The sequence below is a fragment of the Pezoporus flaviventris genome, unplaced genomic scaffold (genome assembly GCF_033815535.1).
Source record: "Pezoporus flaviventris isolate CSIRO_AGI_PZ_B2104156 unplaced genomic scaffold, CSIRO_AGI_Pfla_v1 ptg000006l, whole genome shotgun sequence".
Classification (NCBI taxonomy): Eukaryota; Metazoa; Chordata; class Aves; order Psittaciformes; family Psittacidae; genus Pezoporus; species Pezoporus flaviventris.
In genome coordinates this window covers 12,079,266-12,091,391 of record NW_026892554.1, presented here as the reverse complement: position 1 = coordinate 12,091,391, position 12,126 = coordinate 12,079,266, and the positions used below count along the sequence as shown (strand labels likewise).

At 38.4% G+C, this 12,126-nt stretch overlaps 2 long non-coding RNA genes across 2 annotated transcripts in view; both read left to right on the top strand.

The window, feature by feature from the left end:
• LOC133265968 (uncharacterized) overlaps nt 1-12,126 on the top strand; it is a 232,410-nt gene that overhangs the window by 202,876 nt on the left and 17,408 nt on the right. The gene's annotated exons all lie outside the window — the stretch shown is intronic.
• On the top strand, nt 263-10,185 carry LOC133265969 (uncharacterized). Its single transcript, XR_009742207.1, has 3 exons — nt 263-392; nt 2,065-2,267; nt 10,005-10,185. It is a non-coding gene; the product is annotated as an uncharacterized LOC133265969 (long non-coding RNA).

Below are 12,126 nucleotides of genomic sequence, written 5' to 3'. Positions count from 1 at the left end.
CAGCTGAAGTTGCTGCTTCTGGCTTTAATTTTGCTGATGATCAATGGCAAACACTCGCCTTAGCCTTGTAAAGCTTCTACTTCATCTCTAAACATAGAAAAATTACAGAAATGTAAAATCTTGGAAAATTCCTAAAACAAAATATTTACTGTTTTAAAAATGCATGCACTTTTGAAACAGTTTTACAGATTTGCATTATCTAATGCAGCATCTGAGCCAAATTTAACTTTTTTGATGTGGAAATCTCTGTTGTAGGTGTTGGAAGGGAATGCATCCCATCATCTGGATAGAGCACAGTATATGGATATTTGTTCTTGGAACAGGATGGCAGATTTGGTCCTTTATCATTCTAGAGGGGTCTTTCAGTGGGGTCCCTGTGAGAAAAATGTCGGGTCAGTACAATGTTTCATCCATCTCAGAAGTATCTGTGATCAGCCATCTTATTTTGGGATCTCCAGTCCACCAGTGGTGAAGGTCACTGGTGTTCCAGGGCACCGAGCCCCACCAGACTGCCTGCCACTGAGAGCCTTCTGCTGCTGGAAGTGACCACGGGTCCAGAACAAAGTGACTGATATTTTACTGTTTTCACATCCCAGTTGTAAAGGGGCTGACTTAATCCTCAGGCTTGTTTTTTACCATTAGTCCAACCAAAAAGTGATTTCTTCTGAGCATTCCCGTAACATCTGACACCTGCATTGTTGTCAGCTGAGGTACATGAAATAACAGGAACATCCTGGAAGCACTACTAAGGACACATCAATTTTTCAGCCAATTTAATTGAATTTTCTATCCTTGTTCCAAGTACAAAGAAATTAGCGCTGTATGTTCCAGCTATAAAAGACACTCCTAGTGATGTATGCTCTCTGTGGAGACCCATCTACCCAAATTTAATGGTCCTTCTCTGTTTTTCTGAACTGCTTTGGCTACTGCTTTTTTCAGCCTTTTGATTTTAAACTGTTATTTCTTCAGCATGCTTTTCAGTTCATGCCATTTGGGTTTTCTATCACCAACCAACTATTCATTCTGACTTGTTAGTTAATGGCCTAAGCTGACTCCTGATTTGATTCTTCACTCATTAAGACCTTTCATTATGGGTGATTTTAAAATTTATGCTGATGCTTTGGAACCTCCACTCTTACAAAGGTTTAATGATTTGTTGAATCTCCTCAGTTTATCACATTATGTTAATTTTCCTTCTTGCAAAATAGACCATACATTAGATTGGGTGTGTTACTTAATCTTCATCACAGTAATATACTAATCTTTATTTTTCATTCGCATTTGTTTCCTCATTGTGGACTAGCTGAAGATTTCCCTCCCTTTCCTTGCATTTTCTGTTGTATTCACCAGCTGCCTGGAGCTCAATCAATGACTTGCATGAAGACAGTTCTCAGAGCCAGCCAAAGACCCTTCCCAGGTCCTTCTGTCTCCCTTTTGGTTGACCCCTCTATGTCCTCCCCTTCTCTCAGCAGTACGGGATTCTGGCTTGCAACTCCTTTCCCTTCATTCATTTGGTTCCATGTACTGTCAAGCACACAGTGGCCATATTGATATTTATTGCTTTTTTCCCCCATGAAATTAAGATTCACATTTCTGTATTTCTGCAAACAAAAAAAGATTAGACTACTTCATTCTCGTTTGCTGGTTTGCCTTGTTTTAACTATGCTGTATCTATTCCTAAAGCTAATCCACCTTCTGCTGAGTATTTCTTTCCACTCAAGGTCAGCTCCTAGCTTGCTAGAATAAACCTGCAATTACTTTTAGAATTAAGAAAGCTTAGGTAGTCTGACTAAACATAGTGAGTTTTAATCCAAACTATACCATTCCTTTTATTTCACTGACAGCTGAGAAGGTGGTAGTGAAATAGGTTTTGCAGCAGCTTCATATATTTGATTTTATCAGTAAGTCTTAGTTCACAGATCTGATTGCTCATTGGAAAAACTCAGAAGTAGTTCTCTGAAGCTACTGAGTTTAATTTATCCCTATGTCATAAGTGAGTTCAGCTTAGGACTGGAGGTCTGATGCAGATAAGTACTACTTTAAAGGTTATCTGGCTTTCTCTAGGGTTTAGAAAGTATAGCTGCAGTGAAGAGTAACTGGAATGCAACCACTGTCTGGCAATATCATGGGCACCAGCACATTTCTTGACAAAGTGCAGAGCCAGCCATATACATCAGCTGATGACATGTAAAGGTTGTCTCCCAGGTTGATGGAATCACTTCTCACACCTGCAATATGAATGTGCCATATACTTCAGCCTATGACAGGTAGGGACCATCTCCTCAGTTGATGAAGTCAGGTCTTGCTCTCATAATAAAAATATACCTTAAAACAGGCATTATCTGGGCAAAACTAATACATGGGAGGGCTTCCTGTGCCATGTTACTTCATACAAAGATAATTGCCTTGAATTCATGCGAGTTCAGTTATGTAAATCCAATGCAATCTTGCTAAAATTATATGTACTGTTTTATTTTGCACCAAGTCATAGAGTTCAAACTTCTCAACTGATAGTGTGCAGCCAAATAATTGCTCTACCTGATATCTCTATTTTCTCATTTATCAAACTTCTTTTTTCAAGATCCAGGTATCTGTGATCTTTTTCTCTTCATTTCAGATATGGACTGGTTTATAAAATGTCTTCTGTTATTATTTAGCTAATGCCATTTGTCTGAAGAATTATTATTGTAACTGCTGAATGCCTTTTGTGGTCAAAACCCAAAGGTAACATTATTCATGTACATTGTTTGTGGTGTCACTGGCATGCAGAAAATACCCAGATATGCTTTCCAGTCTTCACAGATCTTGAAAAGCAGTTGATGTTTTGCATAATTTTCTGAGGCATACTTATAGATAGATAGCTTCATATTCATTTAAACCTAGTGCATAAAGTCAAGCTGCTGTTGAGTTTCTGTTTTCCCAAAGTTCATTCAAGGTAAAAACAGCAGCTTTCTGCACTTGATTTTTTTCCCTATTTAATATATCTGTACCTAATACTAAAGTTATTTGCAGGTGATACAGGCTTTTTAGTTTGGTCTTACATTTCAGTGTGCAAATATCTTATTTATAGTTTTTATGACATCTTTGCTGAAGAAAATCCTCCCTCTTACATGTGTACATATATATATATGTATGACTTCCCAAGGAAATGTCTGAGGTCTTATACAATTCCTGTAGTCTATTCACAATTACTTGCTTTTAGTGCTATACTGTTTCCAGATTGTTTTCTTCTTTGATTCAGCTTCTCAGAGGAATGGAGGTTGATGAAGAATAGGTGAAATTAAACACTCCTTTTATTAACAAGGCTTTTTAAGCACAGAGTCTGCTCTCTGCAGCTCAGCTCAACATGCAGAGGCAGAGAGTAAGAGCCAATACTCTACACAGACTCCTTATGCATCTCGTAAAGAACCAGTGCCCTCAACAAACTTTTGAAAATACATCTGCAAAACAGTAGAAATTCAGTCACATCCTCAGCAGTATCCTTCTGTAGCATCAGCTTTGAGAATGGACATCACCATGGGGAGGGAGCAGTTGAGCCACCTGGGATCAGGTCTGCTACTGGTAGCTGGATTAGAGAACTTCAGAAGCAATTAATTGTCAAATAGCTGACATATAGTAGTGAGCCTATTTTTTTTTTTTTAATTTTTTTTTGTAAGAAGTAACAAGATGACTTTACTGTGCCAATACCTGGCATAATTGCTAGTGATCCATGTATGAAATGTATTCAACACTAGAGTAGGTGGTCCTGCGTATGAAATCTCCAGCACTGGAGCTTCCAGCTACGTGCTAGAGAAGAATTTGTCAGCAGTACTTTAGGTCTAATCATCTTGCCTTCTAGGAGCAGTTGGATTAATTGACCTCAGAAGGTAATTTCTAGCACCATTTTATGCATTTCCATGGTTGCATTCATTGAATTATGCAACTGACTTTCAGGATTGGTAAGGATTGCCTTTACCTTTCCTATCAGTTAGTGATACTGTAGTTTTCAGTTAGGGGAGCACTTCTTCATCCAAAACTTAACGATATCACTTGCTACATAGCTTATAAAATCTGATATGCCACTTCTGCCTTTCAGCACAGTGAAAGTACCTCCCACATGAAGACAGGCTGAGAAAGTTGGGGCTGTTCAGCCTGGAGAAGAGAAGACTGTGTGGAGACCTCAGAGCAGCCTTCCAGTATCTGAAGGGGGCCTAAAGATGCTGGGGAGGGACTCTACATTAGGGACTGTAGTGACAGGACAAGGGGTAACGGGTTAAAACTTAAACAGGGGAAGTTTAAATTGGATAAAAGGAGGAAGTTCTTTACTGTAAGGGTGGCGAGGCACTGGAATGGGTTGGCCAGGGAGGCTGTGAATGCTCCGTCCCTGGCAGTGTTCAAGGCCAGGCGGACAAAGCTTTGGGTGGCATGGTTTAGTGTGAGGTGTCCCTGCCCATGGCAGGGGCGTTGGAACTGGATGATCTTAAGGTCCTTTCCAACCCTAACTATTCTATGATTCTATGAAAGATTTTTGAAGCTACATGGTACAGCATATAGGAGTATCTCAAATTAGCTAGCTCCTTACATTCTAATTATTCTTAGTGAACTTCCAGCTTATTGCATTCATGGTTGAAGTGTGTATAAGGGCAGTGAATGATTTACACCAGTTAGAGTAATAACATTGAAACATTAGCAAGGATAATGTATGATGCCGTACAACAAAAAGAGGAAAGAAAGCATCTAATACAGCTATTTTACAAACTCTCCTTCATTGAGTCTGTAACCCTCTTTCCATCCATTCAAGGTGTATTTGGTCTGGCTGAGATGGTGTTAATTTCTCCCCCTGGCAGCCCTCATAGTTCTGTGCTTTGTATTGGTATCTAGAAGGGATATTCCATAGCATACGACATTTGCTCAGCAATAAAAGCTATGGAGGAATTCAGTGTTTACCATGTTTGTCTTCTGGAGCAACCCTTAAGCGTACTGAAGCCCTGCTTCCCAGGCAATGGATGGATGTCATCTACTAATGAGGAGTTGAGAATAAATTCTTCTGTTTTCCTTTGCTTCCACATGCAACTTTTGCTTTACTAAACTACTTTTATCTTTACCTACAAGGGGAATTTTTCTATCTTGTTTTCTGTCCCCCATCCTGCTAACAAGCAGAGTTATAGAGCAGCTTGGTGGGTACCTGGCATCCAGCCAAGGTCAACCCACCATAGAAGGGTATATTTCTAATTCTTATTTTAGATACTTCAAATTGTGCTGTTATCCTCAAAAGTATTGGGTAAAACTTCAGCTGTGTGCCTTACCCATTGCCTTGTCTCTTTTCTCCTCTGTTCTGTCAGATCAAAGCTCTTCCTTTTCCCATTTAAAGGATCATTTAAATACAGAGCAAAGAGGATCTTCTCTTTGTTTTGACAGTACAATTTTATTTATTTAAAAAAATCACAAAAACATTTGGCTGGGCATGTGCTGATCAAATATGTCTGTGCATTTATACAACATCCAACAACAAAAAGGGAGGTGCTGGATAGTTGCATAAGATCAGTAATAGATGTCCAAATAGACTGTATTCCCTGGAAGAACTTGAGGCTAATTTTTCTGATTTTGAAACTGCTGGAATGGAACTGAGACCCTCTCAATGAATGTCCTTGTCTGTCCATGTCTGTTTCCTCATGTGTAAAACAGAAATAATAATATTTTCCTCTCCAATATGGTGTTACAGATCTCAATTAACATGCTTTCATTGCCTCAGCACTAAAATGTTTTGTTCTGTTGGTCTAAATCCAGTGTAAAAGCTACACATGGGCAACTGCAGAATTGGACTCTATGGTATTATTAGAGTCCTAATAATCATAACTCCAATCATAGCTAATTCCACTTAGGGATTTAAATTTACAAAATAGAAATATGAAGCCACTGTTGTCCACAATCTGAGAAGGGACAATAGGAGAAGTGTGAGATTAAACACGTGCTAAATTATCAATTAACAAGTGCAAACTTCCTCATGTTGACAAAGCATTAGAGTAGCCTGGAACTATTAAATTATAGACTTCAAAATGTTTGCTAGGTAGAAAAAAAGAAAAAAAAAAGCTTTTGTGGGTTACAAGGGAATCAAAATTATATCAGCCTTTCTAAGACAGACACAGGGAGACAATATACTGATCTTAAGTCTGCAGATAGGAGAACACAATTACTTTCAATTGGAAGGACATATTCATTATCCATCTGGAATTATCCTGTCTTGAATTTTCATAAGAAAACAGAATCTAAAAGTTGTATAATTTCTCTTGAAAAATACTGTTTATTGTATCTGAAATGCTCTTCTGACTCTGCTTTTGTTACTTCCACTGTTGTCAACTATCTGATGTTAGATGCTGTCTTTCCATTATGGCTTAAATAATGTTATAGACTCCGTTAAAATAGTTGTGCACAGTAAGCTGTTCTGATAATTCCGTTATAGATTTTCTAGAGATGACATCATGTTTTCTAATTTTCTGATACCAAAATATTACCTTGATTTTCTTTTTTTTCCTCTCTTCATTTAAAACCTTACAGATTATATGGATCTGGCATTACCCCAGTAATGAAAGTGCTAATCTTTTTCTTTCTTCTTTCTTAAAGCAAGTTTTCACATGGGATGTTTACAAAACTTGCTAGGCTAGTTCTTTTTATTTATTAAATTCCTACTTGGCATAGCACACAGAATAGCAAAGAAAAGTATCAGCCAGCGTTACAGTTCCTCACATCCCGACTTGTCTGGAGCCCAAAGTAGGACAAATCATTCAGACCTAACTTACAGTAATAGAATTAGACTGCTATCCTGTGTGGAGGCTTATCAGGCCCTACAACTGCTGGTTTCTGTCATTTCCAGCGTATGTCCATTTGCAGACTGTGAATTCAACTATCTCAGCTTTGTCCCTGGTTGGTTTTCTGGCTGTCTCTGTGTTGCAATACATAGGGGATTCAAACAAGACCAAGTGTTATGACCATTCCATATATTTCTTGGCACAGTCGAATATGTACATGTTTTAGTTTTGCTCCAGTTCAGGTTAATTTTCGGCTGAGGCAGTTCTCTTTCAACATCACAGTTGACATTTAATTCTGATTGGAGAAAAATAAAATGTCTGAGACCAGGTTTTGTCTGGAGTTTGATTTGATTCCCAGACTCGCTTCTGCTCTAACCACCGCGCTATTGTGTCCATCCTTCTTTCTCTGAACTAGTAACTATTTCTAAAGTAAAAGATTGGCAGCTGTCCCATGTTGCTGATTACGATACTTACCTGGATTATTATCCCTGTTCTGCATAATCCAAAGCAGAGGCACAGTCTGGGTCTCATCTGAGTATCTCAGCCACTCAGCTGTTTACTATTTGGGTCTTTCTTGCTTTTTTTTCCAGGACATATATTCCATATCCAACTTCAGAAACCATTCTAGTGAAAATATAACCTAGCAAATATCCTTAGCCAGATTTAACCTTCAGCCACAACAGTGACTGAATATTCAGAAACCCCTCTGCCTTTGCAAACTGCTGAGGACAGGCAGCCTCACATGATACCCTTGATAAATCCCTCCAGAAGTGCTTTCCTTAAAATCATTATTTCTGCCCTACCTTGAGCAGGCCTGAGGCTGTGACCTTCTCTTCAGAATCTTTTCTGGAAGAAATCAGAGACTGAAGAATCTAGGTTTGATTAAAAGATGTAGAGCTGAGTCATTTCAGCGAACTGGTAACACTCAGGCTTAACAGTCATCTCCTTTGGCATCATATCAGCTTTAGTCAAGTTGGTGTGGGGAGAGTGGGAAGAGCCCTTTGGATGAGTTTTTTAGTTCTGTGAACCAGCAGCTATACTTCTGATATCTTAGACCTCAGTTTTCAGATTAGTGGAGCTAAAAGTTTTTATTTTTACAGCTTTCCACTCTGCTGAGCTTCTTGCTAAGTCATAAAATCTAAGGTACTGCAATATTTAGTCTATTAATGTGCATATAGAGAGCTTATATCTGCAATATCCAATATAAAGGTGGCTTTGCATGACTCCTACTTTAGCAGACACTTGAGGATCCCCACAAAATACTCCCCACAAGGGAGTATAAGAAGAATCATCCTTTGGTTAACTGCTTGAGAAGGTGTAGTGCATCTCTTTCTGACATTCAGGCATCTTTAAATGCTGATTATTCCTGACTGTCAGCATGGCCTGTTGTAGCCACAGGTGTTGGCTATAATTGAGAACATCCATCAGACATCTAGGAATTCTAGAACAATACTATGCCTGATCAAAATTAAAACTGGTAAAAAAAGAAAAAATGTGATGGAAAATGCATTTCCCACTGGAAAATTCAGATTTACCAGAGTATTTCAGAGTAATCTATTTGCTTTATCAATTTTTTTTACTGGCAAGAGCAAAATTCAGCTTAAAAAAATAACAAGACATTTAATTTATAGTTTGTGTAATAGAATATAATGAACTTCAAGTAACAGCAAACCTATAAGGAAATGAAAAGCATCATTGGGATGTACTGTTTTTATTCTAGACAGACATTTAGCAGCTCTGAAGAACTGATATAAGGTTAGCCACAGGAATCACAAGACTAAGCCAGAGGCAAAAGCAGGATCCAAGAGTTTGGGGTCTGAACAGGCAGGAGGGAGAACGCAAGATGAATGCAAGAACTAATGCATTACTGAACTGCAGCTTGAGCAAAAGGCAAGAACAGTGGTAGATTTGAAAGTTTTGTTCCTGTGTGGTGTCAAGAGGTGGGCACTGTAGGAGGTTCCATGGCAAGAGCCATTATTCTAGCTTCTGCAATCACAACGTCACAAGCTGTGTTGATTCATTGCCTGTCACCTCCTGCTGACTCCCAGTACATCATCACAGGGGAAGTGTCCCTTCTTAGCAAATGTCCTTGTATTAAAGGCTACTATGATATACATTAAATAAATAGAAGGAGTTCAGAGGCAGAGTTCCTAGACTGGGCTACTCTTGAGCTCTGAAAGGGAAGGGACCAGTTCCTATCCCGTTAGTAGCAGAATGCACTGGAAATAAATTTTAAATAATACCAATAATAGCAGCTAAAAGCTAACAAAAAAACAAAAACAGTCATATAAGGTCACCTACACTAATAAACACCATCATTACAGACCCACACATCTGTGAATAGTGAATCTGCAAAAAGCTTTGTTTTGCTGTTCAGAAGAAGTGACAATGAAAAGAATGGTTCAAAATAACTGCATCCTTACAATTCCCTGCAAAATGGGAAGGGACAATCTCAAGACTATTCATTTTGATGATTTTGCCACTTTGCTAGATCCAGCTGGTTTAAATAAGCTCAGGAGAGGCTGTGGGACAGGACCTGATTCTGCAGGGGCAGTGCAGAGAGGGACTTTTTCAGGGGCTGTGGCAATCCTCTCGTTAAAAAAACAAACCCACCTTTGCTGCATTCCAGTTTCTGTAAAGCAGAAGACTTTTTTTCAAAGTAGTTGCTGAAACTTTAATCTTGATTTGATTGTGTCTGGGTTTCTTTTATTTGTGAATATTCCAACATCCAGCCTTTGATGTTACCTTTGAGCAGAGCCTTATCAGGTCCTCAAAACACCTTCACAGATGTAGATTTTTTTTTTCTATTGTGTTAGCCTGGTTTGAAAAGAACCTAATTGACCTGCTCTAATAATAGGTGTGACTTTAAAGTTTGATCCCATTTTACAAGGGTTTGCATCTCTTGGTTCTGTCTTTTGAACACTTATCAAGAGACATTTGTCAGCTTCTAAAAGGCTTTTAGCTAGTCCACATGTATGGACAGTACCTAATGGACACTATCTATTTATTCACTGGTCTCCACAACTGTGAAATGTGATTCTTTTCTGTTTTACAACATCAAAATGTTTTCTATTTTTAGGTCAAAATGAAAAATCCATTTGTCTTATTTAGCTTTTTAAATATTTATTTTATGGTATTTTACATTCTTTGTGCTTTTGCCGTGAGGCATTTGTACATAACATGCTTTAAAATGTGCACATGATTCATTTGATTTTTGAGGCTGGCAACAGGAGTCAGGTTTCACTCCTTCTGAAACTGCAGGAAAGTGACGGGATCTTATCAGAGAAAGGGACTCTTACATTTGTCTTGCAAAGAAGAAGGAAAGTTATATTGAAAAGAATGACCATGACAAGACTTTAAAAGGAATGGGCTGGATTCTTTTCTGTATCTCTACTGGCTCTGCCAGGTAAGAATCTGACCCAGTAATTTTTCTGTTTTCTGTAACTTCAGAGAATCATGAAAATTCAAGCCCACAACATTTTATTGTCCCTACATTTTACTGCCTCAATGGAGAAATATGGTGATTTATCACTGAGAGGCAGAAATAGATTCTGTATTCGCAATGTCTCCCATTTCCACTCCATAGGCCAGCTTAATCGGACATGTCAGTTCAAAGGATGCAAAACTTCCTGCCGGAGGAAGGCACTGATTGAACTGTTAAAGCCTGATTCTGCAGGTTGCACTCAGGTGCAGTGGTTCCTGCTCACTTAAACAGGCCTATTGATGAGAACTGGAGCTCTACAGTCTGGGCTGGATCTAAACATCCTGATTCCATGTTTATGCAGTAAAAATTCTTACATCAGTTAATGGGAATTGTGTGAGAACAAGAATTTAGTAAAAAGTGAGGATGGCAGGATTTGGATCTGTACCAAACACCTAGGAGAAGGCTGCGCTTCCTGCCCTCTCAGTTAGAAGTTGGGTGTTGTGAAACTGCCAGCAATGCCAAGACAGTTGGCAAGTGAGCAAGACAAAAATAATAGAATTAAAGGGGAGAAGAACTTTTTGCAATTAAAATTGCATGTACTGGCATTTCTAGTACGTGGCAGAGATCCTGCACATTTTACTCCTGAGTAACAAAGAAGAGAGCTGTGTATGTCACCATGGAAATGTAAATGGAGCTCCTTTGACAAATAGAGAAATGTATGCCATTCCTTTATGCTCAAATGAACTGTTAGTAGTGGGATGCAAGAGAAGAAAGGGACGTCTGTTACAGAAAAGACATGAAAATTCAATTGTAGTACCTTGTTCTCTGTTCTGTTATATTTTTATTAGGAGTTTAAAAAAAAGGGGGGGGGGGAAGACTGATTTTTTTTAACTAATTCATTAACCCAGTATTTTTAGCAGGGAGTATAAAATAGCAGTGATCAAACATGTAGCAAAGAACACAGGAGAAAACAGTGTTGTATGCTACACCGCTTCTACCTGGACTGAATATCTGCTCATTTAAAATAAATAAATGAAAAAAATGGCTATTTATGAATGTAAGGAAATTTACAAAGGGGTGGGCAGTTGTGTTCCAACATTACAAAGTTATTTGGAGAGATTTTTTTGGTTAGTTTTTATAGTCAACAGATGTTTGATAATTTCTGTTCTAATTCTGACTGCATCATTCCTTTCTTTCTTGGGGCATGAATGTGGAGTACCAGGCAAAAATGATGAACAGCAATCTGTATTGGGAGCTCAAGAACTCGTAACTTTTCTGATATTCTGAAGATACCTGCTTAGATTTTTGCTATGTGCATTTGGAACAGAGAGCTAAGTAAATAGCATCAAATATTTTCTGGCTTCTATGCTGCTGCTCTAATATATGCTTGTGCTTGATTCCTCCAAATACATCTGAGTTCAACTCCCACAGTGACTGTGAGAATTGGGTGTCTAGTTCATATGTTTGGGTATTTGAACTAGGAGATAAGCAAGGGAGATGGAGTTGCCAAGCCAGTTTCTTTAGACTCAAAAACTTAAAGGCAAAGGAAACAGAGAAGGATTTAAATCCAAACACTTTATTTACCTTTTAACTCCTCTTGGAGTTATGCTTTATGACTGTCATAAGATGAAGTAACTTTAAACTCTATAGCAAGCCAATGAACTTTATAGTATCCTGTTTTCCTCTTAGGAATAAGGCCTTGGATGAGGCTTCTGCAGCTCAGAAAGGAAAAGCTTTAATGGTATCTATTGTTCACCTAATTTTGCTAATTTTTATTGCTTTCTAACAGAAACCCAGTACCTTCTTTAACCCATCTTGTTGATTTAAATTCATTCAGAGTAGCAATGACGCTCCACCCAGCTCATGTTTTGAATATGGAATTTGAATGTACTCAGGGAAGTTTGTCATCAAGATACA